Source organism: Rhinopithecus bieti, unplaced genomic scaffold (genome assembly GCF_001698545.2).
Source record: "Rhinopithecus bieti isolate Rb0 unplaced genomic scaffold, ASM169854v2 scaffold_73682, whole genome shotgun sequence".
Taxonomy (NCBI): Eukaryota; Metazoa; Chordata; class Mammalia; order Primates; family Cercopithecidae; genus Rhinopithecus; species Rhinopithecus bieti.
The window spans coordinates 2087046-2110935 of NW_016829166.1; the positions used below are offsets into that span (position 1 = coordinate 2087046).

Genomic DNA, 23890 nt, shown 5'->3' on the forward strand with positions numbered 1-23890 from the left:
TTCACCGTGTTCACCAGGATGGTCTCGAACTCCTGACCTCGTGATCCGCCCGTCTCGGCCTCCCAAAGTGCTGGGATTACGGGCTTGAGCCACCGTGCCCGGCCTAGTTTGATTTTTTTAGAACAATAGAACAGAAGCTTTTGAACTTTTTTTACCTTGACCTACAGAAAGAAAAGCCCTTTACATCATACCCTAGTATACACAAATACACACGTGTGCAACAGAAGTTTCAGAGAGCAACATTTGCTCTACCTGTGAGAAGCACTCTGACATTTTATTTTATTTTATTTTATTTTATTTTATTTTATTTTAGACGGAGTCTCACTCTGTCACCCAGCTGGAGTGCAGTGGTGTAATCTTGGCTCACTGCAATCTCCGCCTCCCAGGTTCAAGTGATCCTCCCACCTCAACCTCCCTAGTAGCTGGATTACAGACATGCACTACCATGCCCAGCTAATTTTTGTATTTTTAGTAGAGACAGGGTTTCACCATGTTGGCCAGATTGGTCTCAAACTGCTGACTTCAAGAGATCCACCCACCTCAGCCTCCCAAAGTGCTGGGATTACAGGCGTGAGCCACCATGCCCAGTCCCTTCTGACATTTTAGATTCTAGTCTAATCTTTCTCTTTTTTCAAAATTTTTGTTCATAGTCTTCCTTAATTATCTTTAAAAAAAAAAAAAAGTGGTAAAAACGTAACATGAGCTCGGCCTCTTCAAATCATTTTAAATAGATCTGGCCAGGCACAGTGACTCACACCTGTAATCCTAGCACTTTGGGAGGCCGAGGCGGGCTGACCACCTGAGGTCAAGAGTTTGAGACCAGCCTGGCCAACATGCTGAAACCCTGTCTCTACTGAAAATACAAAAATTAGCCAGGTGTGGTGGTGCGTACCTGTAGTCCCCAGCTACTCGGGAGGCTGAGACAGGATAATCATTTGAACCCAGGAGGCAGAGTTTGCAGTGAGCCGAGATCAAGCCACTGCACTCCAGCCTGGGTGACAGAGCAGGACTGTGTCTCAAATAAATAAATAAAATAGATCTTTCCTTTTTTTGATGCTGCTCATGACCTGCTATATTGATATCAGGATTCACTAATATGTTGTTTCTTTTTTTTTTTTTTTTGAGACAGAGTCTCACTCTGTCACCCAGGCTGGAGTGCAGTGGTGCTGTCTCGGCTCACTGCAACCTCTGCCTCTTGGGTTCAAGCAATTTTCTGCCTCAGCCTCCCAAGTAGCTGGGATTACAGGCACCCGCCACCATGCCCGGCTAATTTTTTGTATTTTTAGTAGAGACGGGGTTTCACCATCTTGGCCAGGCTGGTCTTGAACTCCTGACCTCGTGATCCACCCGCCTCGGCCTCCCAAAGTGCTGGGATGACAGGCGTGAGCCACCGCACCCGGCCAATATGTTGTTTCTACAACAATGGAATCTGAAGCCTGGGTCTAGCATTGTTTTTTGCCTGAAATGACACAGTAGAGTAGTTAAAGGTTCAAAAGTAAATAGGAAAGACAGACAGAGAAGGAGAAAAAGAGAAAATTTAACTCTTAATTATTGATGGCTACTCAGTGGGAATATTACCACCCTTATGCATTTTTAATTATTGAAAAGAGATATCATTTATAAATGCTGCTTATTTTTTCCTACAGGCTGATCGAAGATGATGAAATGCCACATTCGCTTCAGTAAACAGACATTTCAAAGTCCAAAGGAAACAAACTCAAAGGTTAGTTCATTTGTGTCTCAAATAATATTCATCAGCTGGTTTGCTAACTAGGGCAAGTCTCTCTGAAGCAAATGCACGAAGGAACGCGGGTATCATGATCCACTAGGTGGCAATATAGAACAGGAATAGCCTTAGCCTTAGCCTATTTACTGACACATGGGTGGTGTGAACTGCAAAAGAATTTCGAAATCCAGGACTCCCCAGTAATTCACAAAGATTCTGCCTGAAAGTTTACTTAATGCTCCTGGCATGTTTCTGCCCTTTCTTGGAACATCCCTGAATTTCAGCTTCATTCTTGCTGACAGGCTGGTATTTAAAATCAGTAATATCCCTGGCTACTTCCTTGTGGCAATGTAGATGAACTGTTGCTGTGTAAAGTCAGAGTCATAGTGTTGTCTGTATTTATTAACGATCTACAAGGTAAGCATATGCCGTGAAGGTTTTATCTCTCGCCCCCTACCATCTAACAGCTTAAAAATACTGAGTTCCTCACATCATTCCCATTGCTAACAATTTCCATATTTTTCTTTTCTTTCTTTTTTTTTTTTTGAGATAGAGTCTCACTCTGTTGCCCAGGCTGGAATGAAGTGGCACGATCTTGGCTCACTGCAACCTCCACCTCCCGGGCTCAAGCGATTCTCCTTCCTTAGCCTCCCGAGTAGCTGGGACTACAGGCATGTGCCACCATGCCCAGCTAACTTTTGTATTTTTAGTAGAGATGGGATTTCACCATGTTGGCCAGGATGGTCTAAATCTCTTCACCTCATGATCTGCCTGCTTCAGCCTCCCAAAGTGCTGGGGTTACAGGCGTGAGTCACCCCACCCGGCCTTTTTTGAGACAGAGTTTCACTCTTGTTGCCCCAGCTGGAATGCAATGGCAAGATCTCAGCTCAATGCAGCCTCCGCCTCCCGAGTTCAAGTGATTCTCCTGCCTCAGCCTCCCGAGTAGCTGGGATTACAGGCATGTGCCACCGTGCCTGGCTAATTTTTGTATTTTTAGTAGAGACGGGGTTTCTCCATGTTTGCCAGGCTAGTCTTGAACTCCTGACCTCAGGCGATCCACCCGCCTTGGCCTCCCAAACTGCTGGGATTACAGGCATGAGCCACCCCTCCCCCAGCCCAATTTCTATATTTCTTAGTTGCTCTATAAATTGTAAAGTCACTGAACATATTTGATTAACATTTTGGTTCTTGTTGTTCAATTGAAAAGGATGGTCTTCTCAAGTACACATTGGCAAGACATTTTCCCTGCAAGAACTAATAGCTGATAAGTTGGAAATGTATCATAAACAAAAATGTGCGCTTTATGCAATGTGATCATATTCTTTTGACATAAGCACACGTATGAGAGATTAAAATCCTCATAGGTAATGTTTGTTCATAAAATTTCTTTATATTAACTTAGAAGTTTTACTTATTTTAAAATATTTTTTGAAGTAGCTAAAGAGAAGACATTTATGAATGATTTTCTCTTGCAAATTTATGACATTTTTGTATCATCTGAATCTGAATATGTATTACTTTTACAAACAGAAAAATAAAAGTGTTTTGTTATAGAATAATACATAACTATCAGAGAAAAACATAAATTTTAGTATAGCACAACCTAGAAAGTTATTACTAATAGGTCACATAACTTAAGTGCTAAGTTCATCTTGACCATGAATTGCCGATTTTGGAAATATTTTTGGAGTTAGGTCACTTCTACCTATTCTTATCTATAATTAAGCCTTCTTCTCAAAGTAGAAAGATCAAGCTGCTCATTATTCTTACTATGAATACAATTAGTAAGATACCTGATAGGAGCACCTTCAGTTGTTAAAAACAGTATATCTAATAGTTTTTGTTATTCTTTACACCACACAGTAACACATCCATGTGGTGGTTCACAGGTTTAGAGCATAAGAAGCACTCTCACTTACCTCTGCACATTTCACATTCCTAATGGATGTATGAAATGGGCGGGGCATCTATAGGGATACAAACGTCTCCATGTAAGACCATACATCTATGCAGTCACAGAGCCAGGGAAGAACTAAGCATTGATTCAGAGTCAGGCTATTTGCCTTTCATTTCTGTGGGCATGACAGGAATGCTCCATCCATGTCGATGAGGAAGAGGGTGCCTTTTTACCAGGCATTCAATGTCCTAGATGCTTTTTCTTTGAGACGGAGTCTCGCTCTGTCGCCCAGGCTGGAGTGCAGTGGCCGGTTCTCAGCTCACTGCAAGCTCCGCCTCCTGGGTTCCCGCCATTCTCCTGCCTCAGCCTCCCAAGTAGCTGGGACTACAGGCACCCGCCACCTCGCCTGGCTAGTTTTTTGTATTTTTTTAGTAGAGACGGGGTTTCACCGTGTTAGCCAGGATGGTCTCGATCTCCTGACCTCGTGATCCGCCCGTCTCGGCCTCCCAAAGTGCTGGGATTACAGGCTTGAGCCACCGCGCTCGGCCTTTTTTTTTTTTTTTTTTTGAGACTAGGTTTCACTCTGTTGCCCAGGCTAGAGTGCAGTTGCACAATCATGTTTCCCTGCAGCCTTAACCTCCCAGGCTCAAGCAGTCCTCTCACCTCAGCCTCCCAGGTAGCTGGGATACAGGCATGCACCACCACGCCCAGCTAATTTTTGTGTATTTTTTGTAGAGACAGGGTTTCACCATATTGCCCAGGCTGGTCTCGAACTCCTGGCATCAAGTGATCTGCCCGCCTCAGCCTCCCAAAGTGCTGAGATTATAGGTGTGAGCCACTGCTTCGAGCCCATGCTAAATCCTAATGCCACATTCATTTATCACATTGTCCATTACCTTTCAAATTCTATGGCAACATAGCCATGTGTTCGTTCAATTGTTAAGTATTTGTTGAGCATCTCCTAAGCACCCGGGACTATGTTAGATGCTGAGTCCAAAGTTGAGAGCAGCAGACAGGCTCCCTACCTACGTGGAGTTTGGAGTCTAGCAGGAGAGAGACATTACATTAAAAAGCACAAAGACAAACACATAATTACTAATTATACAGGGAAACGAAAGAAGAGACTTTATGAGAGACACTACCAGGAAAGAGACATAATTAGGATGGAGGAGGGGTGTGGCAGGAAGTTTTTCTCAAGAAGTATCATTTAGGACGGGCGCAGTGGCTCACACCTATAATCCCAGCTCTTTGGGAGGCCGAGGCAGGTGAATTGCCTAAGATCAGCAGTTCGAAACCAGCCTGGCCAACATGGTGAAACCCCATCTCTACTAAAAATACAAAAATTAGCCAGGCATAGTGGTGCACTCCTGTAATCCCAGCTACTTGGGAGGCTGAGGCAGGAGAATCTCTTGAACTCGGGAGGCGGAGGTTGCAGTGAGCCAAGATGGTGCCACTGCATTCCAGCCTGGGCAATAGAGTGAGATTTCATCTAATAATAATAATAATAATAAAAGTATTATTTAAGCTGAGACCTAAATGATGAGTAGGGATTTACAAGGAAAGATTTCAGGAATGGTTTCAAGAAGAGGAACTCCCCTATACCAAGGCCCTGAGGTAGGAAAATGCTTAGTTTGTTGGAAGAATTGAAAGAAAGCTCATGTGGGCAGAGCAGATGATGCAAAGGGGTGTGTGGCCAGAGACCAGGCAAGAGAGGCCTTGCTGCCCATCTTAAGTACTCTGTGTTTATCCTAAGATCAGTGGCGAGCCATTGCTGAGTTATAAGTAGAGAAGAGACATAATCAGACCTTTTCAAAGATGGCATTGGCAATTTCTGTTGGGTTAGAATGGAGTGGGAGTCCGCATGGGAAATCAGTGCAGAGGCCCCAGGGACAGATGGTGGTGACAGCACTGGGGCGGTGGCTGAGGAGGTGACAGGAAAGGGAAGCATCCACACTTGGTGCTGGATGGGATGAGGGGGATGAGGGAGAGGGACATGCCTCCAAGGTGTGGCTTGATAAAGAGCTCGTGGGTTTGTCACTCGTGAAGGTGCAGAACAGGAGGGGAATAGCTTTGGTGACTGGGGAGGTGGCATCATCAGAAGCTTAGATGTAGACTTATTAGGGGCAAGCCGTCTAGGAGACATTCAAATGGAGATGTCAGGGAGGCACTTGAATTTAAGAGTGTCGTTGAAAAGAGAGCCTTACGTTGGAGCTAATTGCTTTGGGAGATGGTAATAAAATTCATGAAAACTGATGGGACCATCTTGGGAAAAGAGTATGATGAAAAGAAAGGAAGATCCAGAACCAAGCCCAGAGAAACCTCTACTCTTAAAATAGATAAAGGGTACTGGCACCATGGCTCATACCTGTAATCCCAGCACTTTGGGAGGCCAAGGTGGGAGGATCGCTTGAGCAACATGGTGAAACTTCATCTCTACTAAAATATAAAACTTAGCCACGCATGATGGCACACACATGTAGCCCCAGCTACTCGAGAGGCTGATGTGGGAGGATCACCTGAACTAGCGGAGGTCGAGGCTGCAGTGAGCTGTGATCGCGCCACTGCACTTCAGCCTGGGCACAAAGTGAGACCCTATCTTAAAAAAAAAAAAAAGGCAAAGGAGAAGGAAGCAGTTAAAGAGCTGGAGCAGGACCTACTGGAGAGGTAGGAGAAGAACCAGGAGAGTGTGGTGTCTAACAAGTCAAGAAAAGAGGAAGTTCCATTAGGAGGAAGTGGCCAGCAGTGCCCAAGGCAGCTGGAAACACAACCCATGAGTAAAGCATGCAAAGCGCTCAACAGCAGTTCAAGGAGGAGAGCACTGCACATGAGAAAGGAAAAGATACCTTTGTGGAAATTTCAACTGTGAGTAGCTGGTTTATTTTCAAGGGCAGCTTTTATCCACATTCTGTAGCAGCCAGATAAGTAGGAACTGTCAGCACCATTTTAATTTTCCTAATATTTATTGATTTATTATTTATTTTGAGACAGAGTCTCGCTCTGTTGCCCAGGTTGGAGTGCAGTGGCGTGATCTTGGCTCACTGCAACCTTTGCCTCCCGGATTCAAGCAATTCCCCTCCCTCGGCCTCCCAGGGAGCTGGGATTACAGGTCTATGCCACCAAGCCTGGCTAATTTTGTATTTTAGTAAGGACGGGGTTTCTCCATATTGGTCAGGCTGGTCTTGAACTCCTGACTTCAGGTTATCCACCCGCTGTGGCCTCCCAAAATGCTGGGATTACAGGCATGAGCCACTGTGCTCGGCCGCCCAGCTGATTTTTTTTTTGTGTTTTCAGTAGAGACGGGGTTTCACCATGTTGGTCACCAACTCCTGACCTCAGGCAATCCACCCGCTTCGGCCTCCCAAAGTGCTGAGATTACAGGCATGAGCCACCACACCCAGCCTATTTTCCTAATATTTAATTAGGAAAATTTTCAGACATAAAAGTTGAATGCATTACACAATAAGCACCCAGGTGTCTATCACCTGGATTCCACAAGCAACGTTTTATTATACCTGCTTCATCACGTTTCTGTCCATCTAACCATCCCTCTAACCATCCATCAATCCATCTTAATTTTGGATGCATTTCAAAGTAAGTTTTAGACATAAGAAGATTTCACAATGAAACATTTCAGCATCCGTGTAATTAACTAGAGCTCAATATCTGTTTATGGTTCTTTTCTTTTCTTTTAGGAGATGTGGTCTCACTGTGTTGCCCAGGTTGGACTTGAACTACTCCCCAAGCAATCCTCCTGTCTCAGGCTCAGTAGCCAGAACTACAGGCACTGCCACTGCCCCAGCTGATGGTTCTTTTCCTTTAGGGTAAAATTTAAAAGAGCAAACTGCGCAAATCTTAACTGTGCCATTTGATTTTCTTTCTTTCTTTCTTTCTCTTTCTCTCTCTCTCTTTCTCTCTCTCTCTCTCTCTCTCTCNTCCAAGGTGTGGCTTGATAAAGAGCTCGTGGGTTTGTCACTCGTGAAGGTGCAGAACAGGAGGGGAATAGCTTTGGTGACTGGGGAGGTGGCATCATCAGAAGCTTAGATGTAGACTTATTAGGGGCAAGCCGTCTAGGAGACATTCAAATGGAGATGTCAGGGAGGCACTTGAATTTAAGAGTGTCGTTGAAAAGAGAGCCTTACGTTGGAGCTAATTGCTTTGGGAGATGGTAATAAAATTCATGAAAACTGATGGGACCATCTTGGGAAAAAGAGTATGATGAAAAGAAAGGAAGATCCAGAACCAAGCCCAGAGAAACCTCTACTCTTAAAAATAGATAAAGGGTACTGGCACCATGGCTCATACCTGTAATCCCAGCACTTTGGGAGGCCAAGGTGGGAGGATCGCTTGAGCAACATGGTGAAACTTCATCTCTACTAAAAATATAAAACTTAGCCACGCATGATGGCACACACATGTAGCCCCAGCTACTCGAGAGGCTGATGTGGGAGGATCACCTGAACTAGCGGAGGTCGAGGCTGCAGTGAGCTGTGATCGCGCCACTGCACTTCAGCCTGGGCACAAAGTGAGACCCTATCTTAAAAAAAAAAAAAAAGGCAAAGGAGAAGGAAGCAGTTAAAGAGCTGGAGCAGGACCTACTGGAGAGGTAGGAGAAGAACCAGGAGAGTGTGGTGTCTAACAAGTCAAGAAAAGAGGAAGTTCCATTAGGAGGAAGTGGCCAGCAGTGCCCAAGGCAGCTGGAAACACAACCCATGAGTAAAGCATGCAAAGCGCTCAACAGCAGTTCAAGGAGGAGAGCACTGCACATGAGAAAGGAAAAGATACCTTTGTGGAAATTTCAACTGTGAGTAGCTGGTTTATTTTCAAGGGCAGCTTTTATCCACATTCTGTAGCAGCCAGATAAGTAGGAACTGTCAGCACCATTTTAATTTTCCTAATATTTATTGATTTATTATTTATTTTGAGACAGAGTCTCGCTCTGTTGCCCAGGTTGGAGTGCAGTGGCGTGATCTTGGCTCACTGCAACCTTTGCCTCCCGGATTCAAGCAATTCCCCTCCCTCGGCCTCCCAGGGAGCTGGGATTACAGGTCTATGCCACCAAGCCTGGCTAATTTTGTATTTTTAGTAAGGACGGGGTTTCTCCATATTGGTCAGGCTGGTCTTGAACTCCTGACTTCAGGTTATCCACCCGCTGTGGCCTCCCAAAATGCTGGGATTACAGGCATGAGCCACTGTGCTCGGCCGCCCAGCTGATTTTTTTTTTGTGTTTTCAGTAGAGACGGGGTTTCACCATGTTGGTCACCAACTCCTGACCTCAGGCAATCCACCCGCTTCGGCCTCCCAAAGTGCTGAGATTACAGGCATGAGCCACCACACCCAGCCTATTTTCCTAATATTTAATTAGGAAAATTTTCAGACATAAAAGTTGAATGCATTACACAATAAGCACCCAGGTGTCTATCACCTGGATTCCACAAGCAACGTTTTATTATACCTGCTTCATCACGTTTCTGTCCATCTAACCATCCCTCTAACCATCCATCAATCCATCTTAATTTTTGGATGCATTTCAAAGTAAGTTTTAGACATAAGAAGATTTCACAATGAAACATTTCAGCATCCGTGTAATTAACTAGAGCTCAATATCTGTTTATGGTTCTTTTTCTTTTTCTTTTAGGAGATGTGGTCTCACTGTGTTGCCCAGGTTGGACTTGAACTACTCCCCAAGCAATCCTCCTGTCTCAGGCTCAGTAGCCAGAACTACAGGCACTGCCACTGCCCCCAGCTGATGGTTCTTTTTCCTTTAGGGTAAAATTTAAAAAGAGCAAACTGCGCAAATCTTAACTGTGCCATTTGATTTTCTTTCTTTCTTTCTTTCTCTTTCTCTCTCTCTCTTTCTCTCTCTCTCTTTCTCTCTCTCTCTCTTTCTTTCTTTCTTGTCTCTCTCTGTCACCAGACTGGAGTGCAGTGGCGCGATCTCAGTTCACTGCAACCTCTGCCTCCCGGGTTCAAGCAATTCTTCTGCCTCAGCCTCCTGAGTAGCCAGGACTACAGGTGTGAGCCACCACGCCCGGCTAATTTTTGTATTTTTAGTAGAGACGGGGTTTCACCATATTGGCCAGGATGGTCTCGATCTGTTGACTTTGTGATCTGCCCGCCTCGGCCTCCCCAGGTGCTGGAATTACAGGTGTGATCCACCATGCCCAGCCCTTTCTTTCTTTCTACAGACAGGGTCTCACCCTGTCACCCAGGCACAGTAGTGCCTCATGGTTCACTGCAGCCTCGACCTCCTAGGCTCAAGTGATCCTCCCATCTCAGCATCCCAAGTAGCTGGGACTACCGGCACACGCCACCACGCCCAGCTGATTTTTTTATTTTTTTGTAGAAACAGATTATCCCTATGTTGCCCAAGCTGGTCTCAAACTCCTGGGCTGAAGTGATCCTCCCACCTCTGCCTACTAAAGCTGGGATTTCAGGTGTGAGCCACTGCACCCTGCCTGATACTTTTTGACAAATGCATATCTTGCACGTGTCCAATTAAGTTATAGATTATTACATCGCCCCAGAGTCTGTCACTGCTGCTTTATCTTTCAGAAAGTGCAGAGAATGGAAGGAAAGAGCTCTGGTCCTGGGCTCATGGTAAGAACACAGCCAGTGTTCATTCCCTGCTCCCTTCTGCAAGGGGATTCTACCACCACGCACACAGATTCACCCACATTTTCACCAAGATAGAAATAGACATTGAACTCCTCCTAAAAGTGCTTTTGTAAACGTTTCACAATAAACCCTTTGTAGAGGACAATGGTATCCAGTGAACCAAGCCCAGCCTGGGAAATCATAATTCCTCACTCCGAATCCTGCTCTGGGCGTGCTGAGCAAGCTTCTGTTGCAGTTCTCTTACTTGTAAAACAGGAGCAATAACCATCTACATCAGAGAAGTGTAACAACGACACTGGCATTTTCATATATTAACGAAAATAGCCCCAGAGAAAAAGGTGAAAAGATTTCAATACCAGGTTAGGAACATCTTTACCAACCTGCCACATTGTCACAGTTTACCCCCTTTGGTGCCCTCACCTGGCCACACTACTGAGGAGAGGCCTGTTGGGCACCAGTTTGAATCAGGGACGTTCTGTGCGGAGTGCTGGGTCTGCTCAGATTTGGAATCAGGACTGTGATTGCTTGTGATGTCTTCCCAGGTCCAGTATCGATCGCTAACAACCCCTGAAAGAGGATGTGGGCTTTGTTTATTTGTTCATTTTCTTGCTTTTGTTTGTTTTGTTTTCCTTGGTTTTGTTAACTCAGGGCTTTAAGAAGATAGTATTAGAAACTTATCGGTTGGAATGAAGAGAGGGTTTCCAAATTACTTGCCCTAAATCTGGATTTAAGGTAATCAGAGACATAAATTGAGATCAGAGTACCTTTCTTTTTTTTGCGGGGGATGAAGTCTGGTTCTGTCCCCCAGCCTGGAGTGCGATGGTGTGACCTCGGCTCACTGCAACCTCCGCCTCCTGGGTTCAAGGTATTCTCCAGCCTCAGCCTCCCGAGTAGCTGGCATAACAGGCGCCTGACACCACGCCCCGCTAATTTTTGTATTTTTAGTAGAGATGAGTTTTCACCATGTTGACTAGGCTGGTCTCGAACTCCTGACCTCAGGTGATCCACCTGCCTTGGCCTCCCAAAGTGCTGGGATTATAGGCATGAGCCACTGTGCCCGGCCAGTAAGAGTACCTTTTAAGTTTTAATTAAAATGTGCTTAAGCCTTCTTCGCAAGCTCTGTAAGAAGTCTAATGATTTCCCTGGGTTTATGTTAATTCCTGAGGTTTTGCAGACACATGTTCACTTCCAGTTCCACAATCCTGCCCTTGCTGAATGCACGCCTGTCTTGGTGTCTACTTCTGCTGTTGTCATCTTTTTCTGCTCTGGGACAATCTTGTCCTGGAACGCAACCTCTTTTCTTTGATTTCTTCCAAACCACTTTCCCAAGGCAAAGCCTTGTATAATCCCATCTCTATATCTTTAATTTCTCTCCCCTCGCCTCTCTTTTTTTTAATTTAATTTTTTAATTTTTTAATTTTTATTTTTTTATGAGACCAGTTTCCGAATTTTGCTTTTTCACCCAGGCTGAAGTGCAGTGGTGCGAGCTAGTCTCATGCAACCTCCGCTTCCTGGGTTTAAGCGATTCTCCTGCCTCAGTCTCCCGAGCAGCTGGGATTACAGGCACGTGCCACCACACCCAGCTCATTTTAAAAATATTTTTAGTAGAGACAGGGTTTCACCATGTTGGCCAGGCTGGTTTCAAACTCCTGACCTCAAGTGATCTGCCTGCCTTGATCTCCCAAAGTGCTGGGATAACAGGCATGAGCCACCGCACCCGGCTCGCTTTCTTCTCTTCACTGTTCTACTCCTACTCACAAATTATTGCTGATGTTTAGATGTGGAGTGGTTTAGCTATAACTTTACTACCTTATATTCTTTCATCCAATGGCCCCAGGGTCTTACTTTCCACCCACAAGTGGCTAATCAAGGCATTTTTCCAGACAAAGATAGTTCTCTAAGAGGAACTTTGGTATAAATTCTTTAAAATATATATATAGGCCGGGCGCGGTGGCTCACGCCTGTAATCCCAGCACTTTGGGAGGCCTAGGTGGGCGGATCACAAGGTCAGGAGATCGAGACCATCCTGGCTAACACGGTGAAACCCCGTCTCCACTAAAAAATACAAAAAAAATTAGCCGGGCGTGGTGGTGCGTGCCTGTATTCCCAGCTACTCGGGAGGCTGAGGCAGGAGAATGGTGTGAACCCAGGAGGCGGAGCTTGCAGTGAGCCGAGATGGTGCCACTGCACTCCAGCCTGGGCGACAAAGCGAGACTCCGTCTCAAAAAAAATAAATAAATAAAATAAAAAATATATATATACATGTATGCACATATACACATATATACACACAAACACATACATATATACATATATAATATATATACATATACATACATCATATATCATGCATCATAGATATGTATGTAATATATAAAGTATACAGATAATTACATGAATACATATTTATTTATTTATTTTATTCATTTATTTTTGAGACAGGGTCTCAACTCTCACCCAGGCTGGAGTGCAGTGATGCAATCTTGGCTCACTGCAACCACCACCTCCTGGGTTCAAGCAATCCTCCCGCCTCAGCCTTCCGAGTAGCTGGGACCACAGGCACGTGTCACTACGACTGGCTAATTTGTATTTTTGGTAGAGACATGTTGCCCACGCTGGTACATAAATAAATATGTATTTAACTCTATGATACATATTATATGTATACACACACACATATATATACTCCACTGCATAGATTCAGTCATCTACACATCTAAACCACCTTCACTGTGGAATTAGCTCCTGCCTTAGTCTGTTTCTTATTCTCATCTTTATTTCTCATTAAACTGATTATAATATATAAATATATTTGTTATATTGATCTCATCTTTATTTCTTATTCTCACTCATCATTTTATTTCTGCATTGCCACACACCTTCCTTTCTGATTAAAATTAATCCCATCCAGTTTGCACTGTTGAGTTTACAAAATGGGAGACTGGAAATACCTGTTCAGTCACTCATTGATTCAATCATACATTCATTCAACATACAGTAATTGGGCACCTACAATAGAATACCATATTGGGTCCTATAGAAGAGATGGATAAAAGGGAGGGGGTCCATGCCTTCAGAAACTTAAAATCCAGCTGGATGTGCAGCACTCAACACACACGAAACAAAGCATCCTCAAATGCACAATTCTCATCAGAGGAACAGCAAATTAGAGCAGAAAGCTAAAGCTTTGCCGTGCACACCAGTGCTGCTATATCAGCAGAATGAGCAGGAGGGGGAAAAAAGCCACTGTGGTTAAAAGAAACTGCTGGCCTATGGATTTTTTTAAATTACAATTTGCATGCTCTTCTAACAGTGTTAGTTCTGCTTAGGTGGCAGAGTAGCTTTCCTGAAAGTATGAGCTCAGCCTTGTCTTATGCCTGTTTAAAGAAAGAGGTCAGGTAAAGTGATTGTAGGAACAGCACCAAGCTGGTTGAAAACCACAGTATCTCTCAGATGGCACCAAAAAAAACTCACACGATGGAAAATGTTTGCTAAAAACCTCTTGAAGTTGTTTCAGAAACACATATGAGCAGTATTTGCTCTTCTCCTTGGGCGTGTTCTCGAGGAAAACAGCTTTCCAGACTTAACATGTTAAGGCAGTAGAACAGTCTAGTAGCCTGAGTTAATTTTGGATTGAGAAGCAAGTGGGCCTTGGGTATTCAGGTAGCAAGTGGTTAAGGACAATTTGGAGCTGGTCAGTGCCTGGCTAAATTGCATGTGCCTTGAAAAGGAGTCCTTCCGATCCACCTGTGTCTACACAAATTCATGAGTGACTGGTGCTATGAATTCAGTCCCACTAACGCACCAGCAGTGCTTTTCGGTAGTTGTTTCCCTTTCTTGACAATTGGTTTTAGGTTGTGTCAAAAGGGGAAGACACAGAACTGACACAAGGCAAAATTATAAGACATGTCTTATTATTTAGCTTCTCTATATCGCTATATTTGAGGTGAAGGACTTAATCCTTATATAGCTCTTCCAAATCTCTTCTTACAGTACCAAAATTTATAACTGAACTCTATACTGAATAATCATTTAAAACATTTTAAACTACCTTAGAAATGAAATGAGTGATGACTGAATATATTTGCAAAAACCCATACTGTATATATTGTAGGATGTCTACATAAAAACTAAATAACCCCATCAGTGTTCATTTGACATCTAAGTAGACCCAGGGGCAGAAAATAAAAGGACTCTCATCTTAAAGGTTGATAAATATAGTCTATGTGTGGTATTGATACTTAAATTCACAAATCAAATATATTTTAATGTACACATGGAAGAATTTAACTATGAAGTTCATGAAGAATGGCAACTATTAACATCCTGAAAGATGGTATTCATGTGCAGGAGAAAGATAATTGTCTGTTTCTCAGTGATGACAACGTACAATAAATGACTTCCTTCCATAGAACCTCCAAATTAGAGTCATTCAGGTATTTCCTGTTTCACATTCTAGCAAAGTGAGTTATATCATGCTTTTCTAAGAATTGGTTGTTTTTCGTTGCATACTTCTATGACAAAATTAAAAATAATTTATTTGTAAGATGATGTACTAATGGTCTTAATTTGAAAACATTTAGTGAGATGTACCTGGCATACTAGATGTGATACTAAAAGACTTGGGCCGGGCGCAGTGGCTCACGCCTGTAATCCCAGCACTTTGGGAGGCCAAGGCTGGCGGATCACCTGAGGTAGGGAGTTCAAGACCAGCCTGACAACATGCAGAAACCCCGTCTCTAGTAAAAATACAAAAATTAGTCGGGCATGGTGGTGCATGCCTGTAATCCCAGCTACTAAGGAAGCTGAAGCAGGAGAATTGCTTGAACCTGGGAGGGGGAGGTTGCGGTGAGCCAAAATCATGCCATTGCACTCCAGCCTGGGCAACAAGAGCGAGACTCCGTCTCCAAAAAAAAAAAACTTGTGGCCAGGAGAGGTGGCTCATGCCTGTAATCCCAGGTGTCTCTGGCTCTGGCTTTGTCGCCCAGGCTGGAGTGCGGTGGCACGATCTCAGCTCACCACAACCTCCACTTCCCAGGTTCAAGTGATTCTCCTGCCTCAGCCTCCAGAGTAGCTGGGATTACAGGCACGTGCCACCATGCCCGGCTAATTTTTTTGTATTTTTAGTTAGAGACAGGGTTTCACCGTGTTAGCCAGGATGGTCTCGATCTCCTGACCTCGTGATCGGCCCGCCTCGGCTTCCCAAAGTGGGATTACAGGCGTGAGCCACCATGCCTGGCCTCTGGTGACTTTTAATATATTTCTCTCTCTCTCTCTCTCTCTATATATATATGTGTGTGTGTGTGTGTGTGTGTGTGTGTATACTTTTTTTTTTTTTTCTGAGACAGAGTCTTGCTCTGTTGCCCAGGCTGAAGTGCAGTGGTGTGATCTCAGCTCACTGCAACCTCCACCTCCTGGGTTTAAGTGATTCTCCTACCTCAGCCTCCTGAATAGCTGGAACTATAGGCATGCACAACCACGCCCTGTTAATTTTTGCATTTTTAGTAGAGACAGGGTTTTGCAGTGTTGGCCAGGTTGGTCTCAAACTCCTGAGCTCAAGCAATCCATCTGCCTCAGCCTCCCAAAGTGCTGGGGTTACAGGTTTGTGCCACTACGCCCAGCCAATTATTATTTGAATTTTAACAATGATCGTTATTTATTTCATCAGAAAGACCCATTAAAGATATTTCCATTGTAAAAATAACTGCATTAAAAAAATGGGCTTCCTGTACTTAAATAAATAATATTAGATCCATGATGGACACTATTCAGTTAAGTTACAGATAGAACGGTAGAAAATATATGAAATGAACACTTTATATTATTATAAGATTATCTTCATGACCTCGAATGAAGGAAAATGTCTTCTTTTAAGGCAGGGTGTCACTCTGTCACCGAGGCTAGATTGCAGAGGCACAGTCACAGCTTACTGCAGCCTCTACCTCACGGGTCCATGCAATCCTTCCCCCCTTACTTTCTGGGGTAGCTGGGACTAGAGGTGTGGTGAGCCACCAGGCCTGGGTATTGTATTATTATTATTATTTTCTGTAGAAACAGGGTCTCCCTATGTTGCCCAGGGTGGTCTCGAATTCCTGGACTCAAGCGATCTCCCCACCTCTGCCTCCCAAAGTGCTGGGATTACAGATGTGAGCCACCACACCCAGGCAACTTCAACTTTTATTTTAGATTTAGATGTGCAGGTTCGGCCGGGCGCGGTGGCTCAAGCCTGTAATCCCAGCACTTTGGGAGGCCGAGACGGGCGGATCACGAGGTCAGGAGATCGAGACCATCCTGACTAACATGGTGAAACCCCGTCTCTACTAAAAAATACAAAAAACTAGCCGGGCGAGGTGGTGGGCGCCTGTAGTCCCAGCTACTCCGGAGGCTGAGGCAGGAGAATGTGTAAACCTGGGAGGCGGAGCTTGCAGTGAGCTGAGATCCGGCCACTGCACTCCAGCCCAGGCTACAGAGCCAGACTCCGTCTCAAAAAAAAAAAAAAAAAAAAGATGTGCAGGTTCATTACATGGGTGTGTTGCATGATGGTATTGCATGACCTGGGTAGTGAGCATAGTACCAAACAGGTAGTTTTCCAGCCCTTGACCCTCTTCCCTCTCTCCCCTCTCAAGTAGTCCCCAGTGTCTATTGTTCCTTCCCATCTTTATGTTCACGTGTACCCAATGTTTAGCTCCTATTTGTGAGAACATGTGATATCTGGTTTTCTGTTCCTGCATGAATTCACTTAGGATAATGACCAGCTGTATCCATGTTGCTTCAAATAACAAGATTTCATTCTTTTTTACGGCTGCATGGTATTCCATGGTATATATGTACCATATTTTCTTGAACCAATACACTGTCGATAGGTACCTCGGTTGATTCCATGTCTTTGTTATTGTGACTAAACAAATTTTATTAACACAGAAAAGACATGAATCATGAAGGAAAAGTTCTTTTCTGAGACAGGGTCTTACAGTGTGTCAGCTCACTGCAACCTCTGCCACCTGGGCTCAAGTGATCCTCTTGCCTCAGCCTCCCAAGCAGATGGAACTGCAGACATGCACCACCATGCCTGGTTTTTTGTTGTTGTTGTTGTTGTATATTTGGTAGAGACAGGATTTTACCATGGTGCTCGGAGTGGTCTCAAACTCCTGAGCTGAAGTGATCTGCCCGCCTTGGCCTCCCAAAGTGCTGGGATTACAGGCCTGATTCACCATGCCTGGACCATAAAGGGAAAGATTTATAAATTTGCTTGTATTTTATAGATGACACTAAAATTAAAAGCTTCATTTAAAATCGAAGTTACAAAACAAGCCACAGAACCAAGGAAAGGTATAACACGTATAACAAAGTATTAGTTACAAGGAAAAAATTAATAAGCAAAAAAAAATTTTTTTTAATGAGAAAAAATATGAACAGGAAGCAGAAAAGGAAAACAAAATCACTAAAATCACAAAAGTGTGCTCAGCCTCACTATAATCAGAGAAAAAAAATAAAATGAGATACCATAGTATATACATCTGATTATCTACAATATTTATCCAGACATATGAGATGTTGAAAAGGATGTAGAAAATAGGAACTTACTATATTCTAGTAGTGGGAGTGAAAGCTAGTACAGCCATTTTGATATTGAATTACTGATATCTAACAAAAATGTATGTTCTGACCCAGAAAATCTTTTTCTATAGAAACTTGCAAATATTTGCACAGAAGGCATCTACAGAAAGTTGGAAACAATCTAGAAGTCTATCAATAGGGAAATGAAAAATAAAGCGAATATTCCCAAGAACATTAAAACAGCAGTTGATGCTGGATGTGGTGGTGTGCACCTGTAGCCCCAGCTATTCGGGAGGCTAAGGTGGGAGGATCCCTTGAACCCAGGAGTTCAAGGCAGCAGTGAGCTATGATTGTGCCACTGTACTCCAGCCTGGGCAACAGAGCAAGAAAAAGAAAACAAAAAATCCCCAGCAGTTTAAAACATGAACCAGGGCTCTAGGTACTGATGTTATTAACATAGATTACCAAAAAATCATTGAGAAGAAAAAAGAAGCAGGTTGCAAAAATATTTCTATAGTGTGATAAAATTGTTTTAATTGTAAAGACACCATATATATTGATAATGGATACATAGAAAATAATAAAGAGAATCATGTACTAAAGGAAACTATTAGTTATTGTCTCTGGGGAGAGAAGAGGAAGAAAGTAATTTAAAAAGGTAGGAAAATGGACCTGATCTGAATATTATGTCACTTTTATTTAAAAAAATAAAAGCAGCCAGGGATGGTTACTAATGCCTATAATCCCAGCACTTTGGGAGGCTGAGGCAGGTGGATCACCTCAGGTCAGGAATTTGAGACCAGCGTGGCCAAGATGATGAAACCCCATCTCTACTAAAAATACAAAAGCCTGGGAGTGGCGGTGCGTGCCTGCAATCCCAGCTACTAGGGAAGCCGAGGCAGGAGGATCGCTTGAACCTGTGAGGTAGAGGTTGCAGTGAGCTGAGATTGCGCCACTGCATTCCAGCCTGGGCAACAGAGTGAGACTCTGTCTCAAAAATAAATAAATAAATAAACAAATGAAAATATATTGCAAAAAGTAACAGTGGTGTGTTTAGACTCTTGCTGCTCTTAGCCATAGATCCCGACAAGCCTCCTCTCTGCCCTCTGACCACCGAGCTGCAGAGCTCCGGGGCTGCAGGAGGAGGACCTGGAGGGCCTGTGGGTGCAACTGTACCCTAGTAAGCATGGGGATGGAGCAGGGCTCTAACTTCAATTTCCATTTACAGTCATGACATGCAAAAAACACTACTTGATGCCCAGCATGAACCTCACTCACGGACACCCTGAAAATAGTCACTGATTGCACCAGAGCAATAAAACAGCTTTCAGCCTGAGGAAGATCACATTGAGATGAGTTGAAAGCATTTTGAAGAAAAACTCAGATTGGACACAGGATTAGTCAGGTTGGTCTGAAATCTTCCCCTTGTCTTAGTCTGTTTGTGCTGCTGTAACAAAATACCACAGACTGGGTAATTCATAAAGAGCAGAAATTTACTCTCATAGTCCTGGAGGCTGGGAAGTTTGAGATCAAGGTGCCAGCATATTCAGTGTCTGCTGAAGGTCCAGTCTCCACTTCCAAGATGGCGCCTTGTTGCTGCATCCTCCGGAGCAGACAAACACTGTGTCCTCACATAATGGAATGGACAGGAGGCAAAAGGGCCTAAGCTAGTTCCTTCCAGCCCTTTTAAGGCATGAATCTATTCTTGATGGGGAAGCCCTCATGACTTAATCACATCTCACATCCAAAAACCCCTGAGTCTTAATACAACCACAATCAGAATTATGTTTCAAGATGAATTTTGGAGGGGACACATTCAAGCCATAGCCATTCCCAAAAGGTAACTTCTTTAAACAAACATAAAAAGCACACAGCATCTCTCAGCATGAACAACACACGTGTTATGATGAAAGGGGGTTCTTTTCTTTTCTTCTTCCTTTCTCCCTTTCTCTTTCTTTCGTTCGTTCGTTCGTTCGTTCGTTCGTTCTTTCTTTCTTTTGTTCGTTCGTTCAGACAGGGCCTCCCTCTGTCATCTAGGCTAGAGTGCAGTGGCATGATCATGGCTCCCAGGCTTAAGCAATCCTCCCACCCCAGCCTCCCAAGTAGCTTGGACCACAGGCATGCATCACTGTGGCTGGCTACTTTTTTTTTTTTTTTTTGTAGAGACAGGATCTCACTATGTTGCCCAGGCTGGTCTTGAACTCCTGGGCTCAAGTGATCCTCCCACCTCAGCCTCCCAAAGTGCTGGGATTACAGACACTGCGCCTGGCCAAAAGGGAGTATTTTCTAAAAAAAAATTTTGAAGGTTTTTCTTCCGTCTCTGCTTCTGTCTCACCTGCTGGCCCTTGGATTGGGGATCTACGTCAGAAAGCATCTGACAACGTCAATTAGTACCTTTAGATGAAGAATTGAAATCTGACTTGGTTCACACAGTGGAGGCTATCTACTGAAAACTGCACCTAACTCTGCTTTTTATAAATTTTTAAGCAGAAACTAGGAAACCAAGGTACAACTCCACAGTCGAATTTATGAATTTATGCACTAAAATGCGTTTGCTGATTTGTGTGCTCTTAGAATCAGCTTCCTTTTACGCAAGGCTGTGTCTGTCAAGAGACTGGAAAGAGAAAAAATAAGTCTTTGCTAAATTCTTCAGAGATTGCGATATTTGCATATAGTTTAAAACCAAACCTTATCAGAGGTTTTTTGATTAAACTAGAAAAAAAAAAGTTGTTTACTTAAAAATAAACACTTGCACTTTCCCAGTGTTACTAGGCCCCTTGCAGGCTTGGTTTGGGTGGCTAGAGCTGGAGACAGTTGCAGCAGTAAAAGTGACCCATATTTTTTGGCATTTGCCATTCAAGAGCTGGGAGGGTTTAGGAGGTTGAAAAGCCACAACAAGACTATAGCCACTTCCTTGGGACTTCACTAGACCTTGCCTCACAGAAATGGGGCTTGTGGAATGACCTAAGTCTTCCTCCAGCTCGATTTCAAAGGAAATCAAGTTCTGTGTTGATTTATAGTTGTTAGCCACTATTTGATTTGTCAGTATTCTAAAAGTTGTTGGGAAGTCTACATCATTAAAAAATATTATCTGTTAGCCCAAAGATATGGAAAGTAGTTTTGTTTTGTTTTTTTTGGTTTTTTTTGTTTGTTTTTTGAGAAACATACAGCTTGAGAATTTTCTCCCCTAGATTTCTCGGTCAGTTTAAGGACATTTGATGCAAGTGTTGTTATTTAAATAGCCACATTTCCCAGAAAGCTCCTGTGTTTTTTGTAACCTCCTCTCTTTTCTAACAGGCCTCATACAAAGTTAGCCTCATATGTGTGAGTCCTGGAAATAGAACATTCAGCAGATTCTATGTAGTATTTACTACCTGGAGCACCAACAGATATGTATTCCTGGTGCTATCTGGCAGACCCCTGGAGCCAGGGCTGAAAACACTGACATACTGCTGGCCAGCATCTGTCTTAACTTGCTAGCACCTGAACCTTACCAGTGTGAATGTTACTCTGGCCCAGGAGGGCATTATTGCCCCAGGTGCATGGGTCTTGGCATGTTTAGTGCCTCAGCACTGAAATCTGGCTTTGGATCCTTCCTACTCCACGGCTTCTCCAACCTTTCTCTTCCCATTGTTGGGCTACCTTACCCTTGACCTCTTCCAGTCTCTACGACCCATCAAACCTTAGGCAGGAATTGTTTGAACCTCTCTTCTCATCAACATGGATGTAATGCCAGTTCCCCAGGAGCGAAAACACAATCTGACACCTTGAAGACCTCCCCTTCCCACCCCCTGAACCCCACCTCTCTGGAACACATGCATGCACACACACTCACATACACTCCTCGGCTCTTGCGATGGGCCAGCCTGCTTAACGTCCCTGGTGATAATGTCTGAGTCACACAGCTTCCTCTGCCTTCTGCCTGAAGAGCATCACTTTCAGCAAAAGTGGTCGGTTGGTATGAGGAAGTAACGTAAGAAAGGATATGATAGGGTTCTTTGATCAATCATGTTTCTGAGAACATCATTATCTTCTATCTGTATTCAAAGCAAGTTCCGATTCCAGTGGAAAGCATGGCCTCTCAGAGTCGTCCTTGTTTACTCAGATACAGAAGTGATCCACTGTCCTCATATTCTCTCTTCATATTTACATCATTAAAATTCTACCACAACCCTATGAGGGAGGAACCACTGTCCGTATTCTCCTGATAAGGACACTGAGCTCTGAAAGACTAATCAAAATGTCCCAAGTCACCCTTCTGGAAAGTTAGGAAGCTGGATTCAAACCAAGGATTCTCAGATTCCAAAGCCAATGCTGCTGTCTCATCAGTCTTTATGCCTGGTCTTGGATTCAGCTTTCTTGCGTTTCTTTTGCCTGAGGCCATGTGTTGTTTCATGTTCAGCACCAAAGTCTCCCTAAGCACTGGGGCACCGCTCTGTCCCAGCAGCTCATCCTTAGAGGATGGAAAGCCCCCTCCGACCCTGACTGAAGTCAGAGTCCGGCTCCCTGCTGATGACGTTTCTTATCACTGCCTGGCTGCCTGGACATCCAGATCCAACCAGGATTTGCCAACCTGGTGCTCTCCTGTCTGATACATTACCAGACTCCTGCAGGCCAGATCCCTAGCTGCTCCCATAAGCTACCAGCTCCTGTTACACACCCTTTGGCTCCAGCTGTCACCCCACCCCAGTGAGCAAGTCAACTTATAAGTCCGGCTCCTCCCAGCCTTCTCCACTGGATCCCACTTCACAAAGCTAAGTCTAGCTCTTTCCTGAGGTGCTTGACTAAATCAATGACTAACACTTAAGCCTCCCGTCTTTCTTTTTTTGTTTTTTTGTTTTTGTTTTTGTTTTGTTTTGAGACAGGGTCTTGCTCTGTCACCCAGGCTGGAGTGCAGTGGCTCAAACATGGCCTATTGCGGCCTTGACCTCCCAGGCTCAAGCTGTCCTCCCGTCTGAGCCCCCCAAGTAGCTAGGTTACAGGTGCATGCCACCACACCCAGCTAATTTTTGTAGAGATGAGGTCATCATGTTGCCCAGGCTGGTCTCAAACTCCTAAACTCAAGCAATCCTCCGGCCTCAGCCTCCCAAAGGGTTGGGATTACAGGCGTGAGCCACTGTACCCAGCCAAGCCTCTTATCTTTGTCTCTGTTCATTTGCATCATAAGTTGGATTTCCTCAGAATCCAACTTTGAGACAAGGATTTGAGTCCGAGTAGTTTATTTTAGGGATGACCCAAGGAAGTATTACTGAATGAGTTACCCATGTGAGTCTATGGGGTTCAGTCCCACTGGAGAACTATGAATGACAGCATAGAGCACATCTCAGAGTCCTGCCACATAAAAAAGGCAAGAAAGCTTGGGGTTTTTCCCTCCCATTGCCACGGTCATTGGTTGAGGGCTACACCCGCACTTCAGGCTGAAGCCCTCAAGTGGAAAGTTGTGGGTGCTTGCAGTAGGTTGCCCTGTGATATATGGTGATGGTGATGGTATCTAGGGCTTACAGGCATAGCACAGGCAGCTGTGCTATGAATTTTATTGTTTATAACAAAGTTACAATAAATAAAATCAGTAAAAACAGCACTCAAAGCTGCTGCACTGGACATTCTGGAAAGCTTCTGTAGTATCACAAAATTAGTACCTGTAGAATTCTTCCGTATCTTATGTTTAGCTCATGAATTGTGCATCAGAGCCCTATATAACACTGCTCAAGCAAGCCCCCCACCAAAACCTACGTCCAGATGCATCCAGAATTCTCATAGGCCTTTCGTGTGCTTTTTCTCTTTTACTAACTCTGAGAATATAGTTCATCATTTAATATTTAGTGAGCCTTCCCTCCACATGAAAGGGCATGAACTAGGCGCTATGAAAGAGCACTAAGTATAAAATCTTTCTTTCTTTCTCTCTCTTTCTTTCTTTCTTTCTTTCTTTCTTTCTTTCTTTCTTTCTTTCTTTCTTTCTTTCTTTCTTTTCTTTCTTCCTTTCTTCCTTTCTTCCTTTCTTTTTTCTTTCCTTCCTTTCTTTCCTTCTTTCTCTCTCTCTCTCTCTCTCTTTCTTTCTTTTTTCAAAACAGGGTCTCACCCAGGCTGGAGTACAG

The 23890-nt window shown here is 43.9% G+C and overlaps 1 long non-coding RNA gene across 3 annotated transcripts in view; it reads left to right on the top strand.

Moving 5' to 3' along the window:
* LOC108523931 (uncharacterized) overlaps positions 1 to 19194 on the top strand; it is a 58730-nt gene extending 39536 nt beyond the window's left edge. For 2 of the 3 annotated variants that reach the window (XR_001883939.1, XR_001883937.1), the window contains exons 2-3: positions 1647 to 1723; positions 7316 to 7462. This is a non-coding gene — a long non-coding RNA (uncharacterized LOC108523931). Of the gene's footprint in view, positions 1 to 1646; positions 1724 to 7315; positions 7463 to 19023 lie in introns of those variants that run through there. The other variant, XR_001883938.1, reaches the window with a different exon arrangement.
* The last annotated feature ends 4696 nt before the right edge of the window (positions 19195 to 23890 follow it).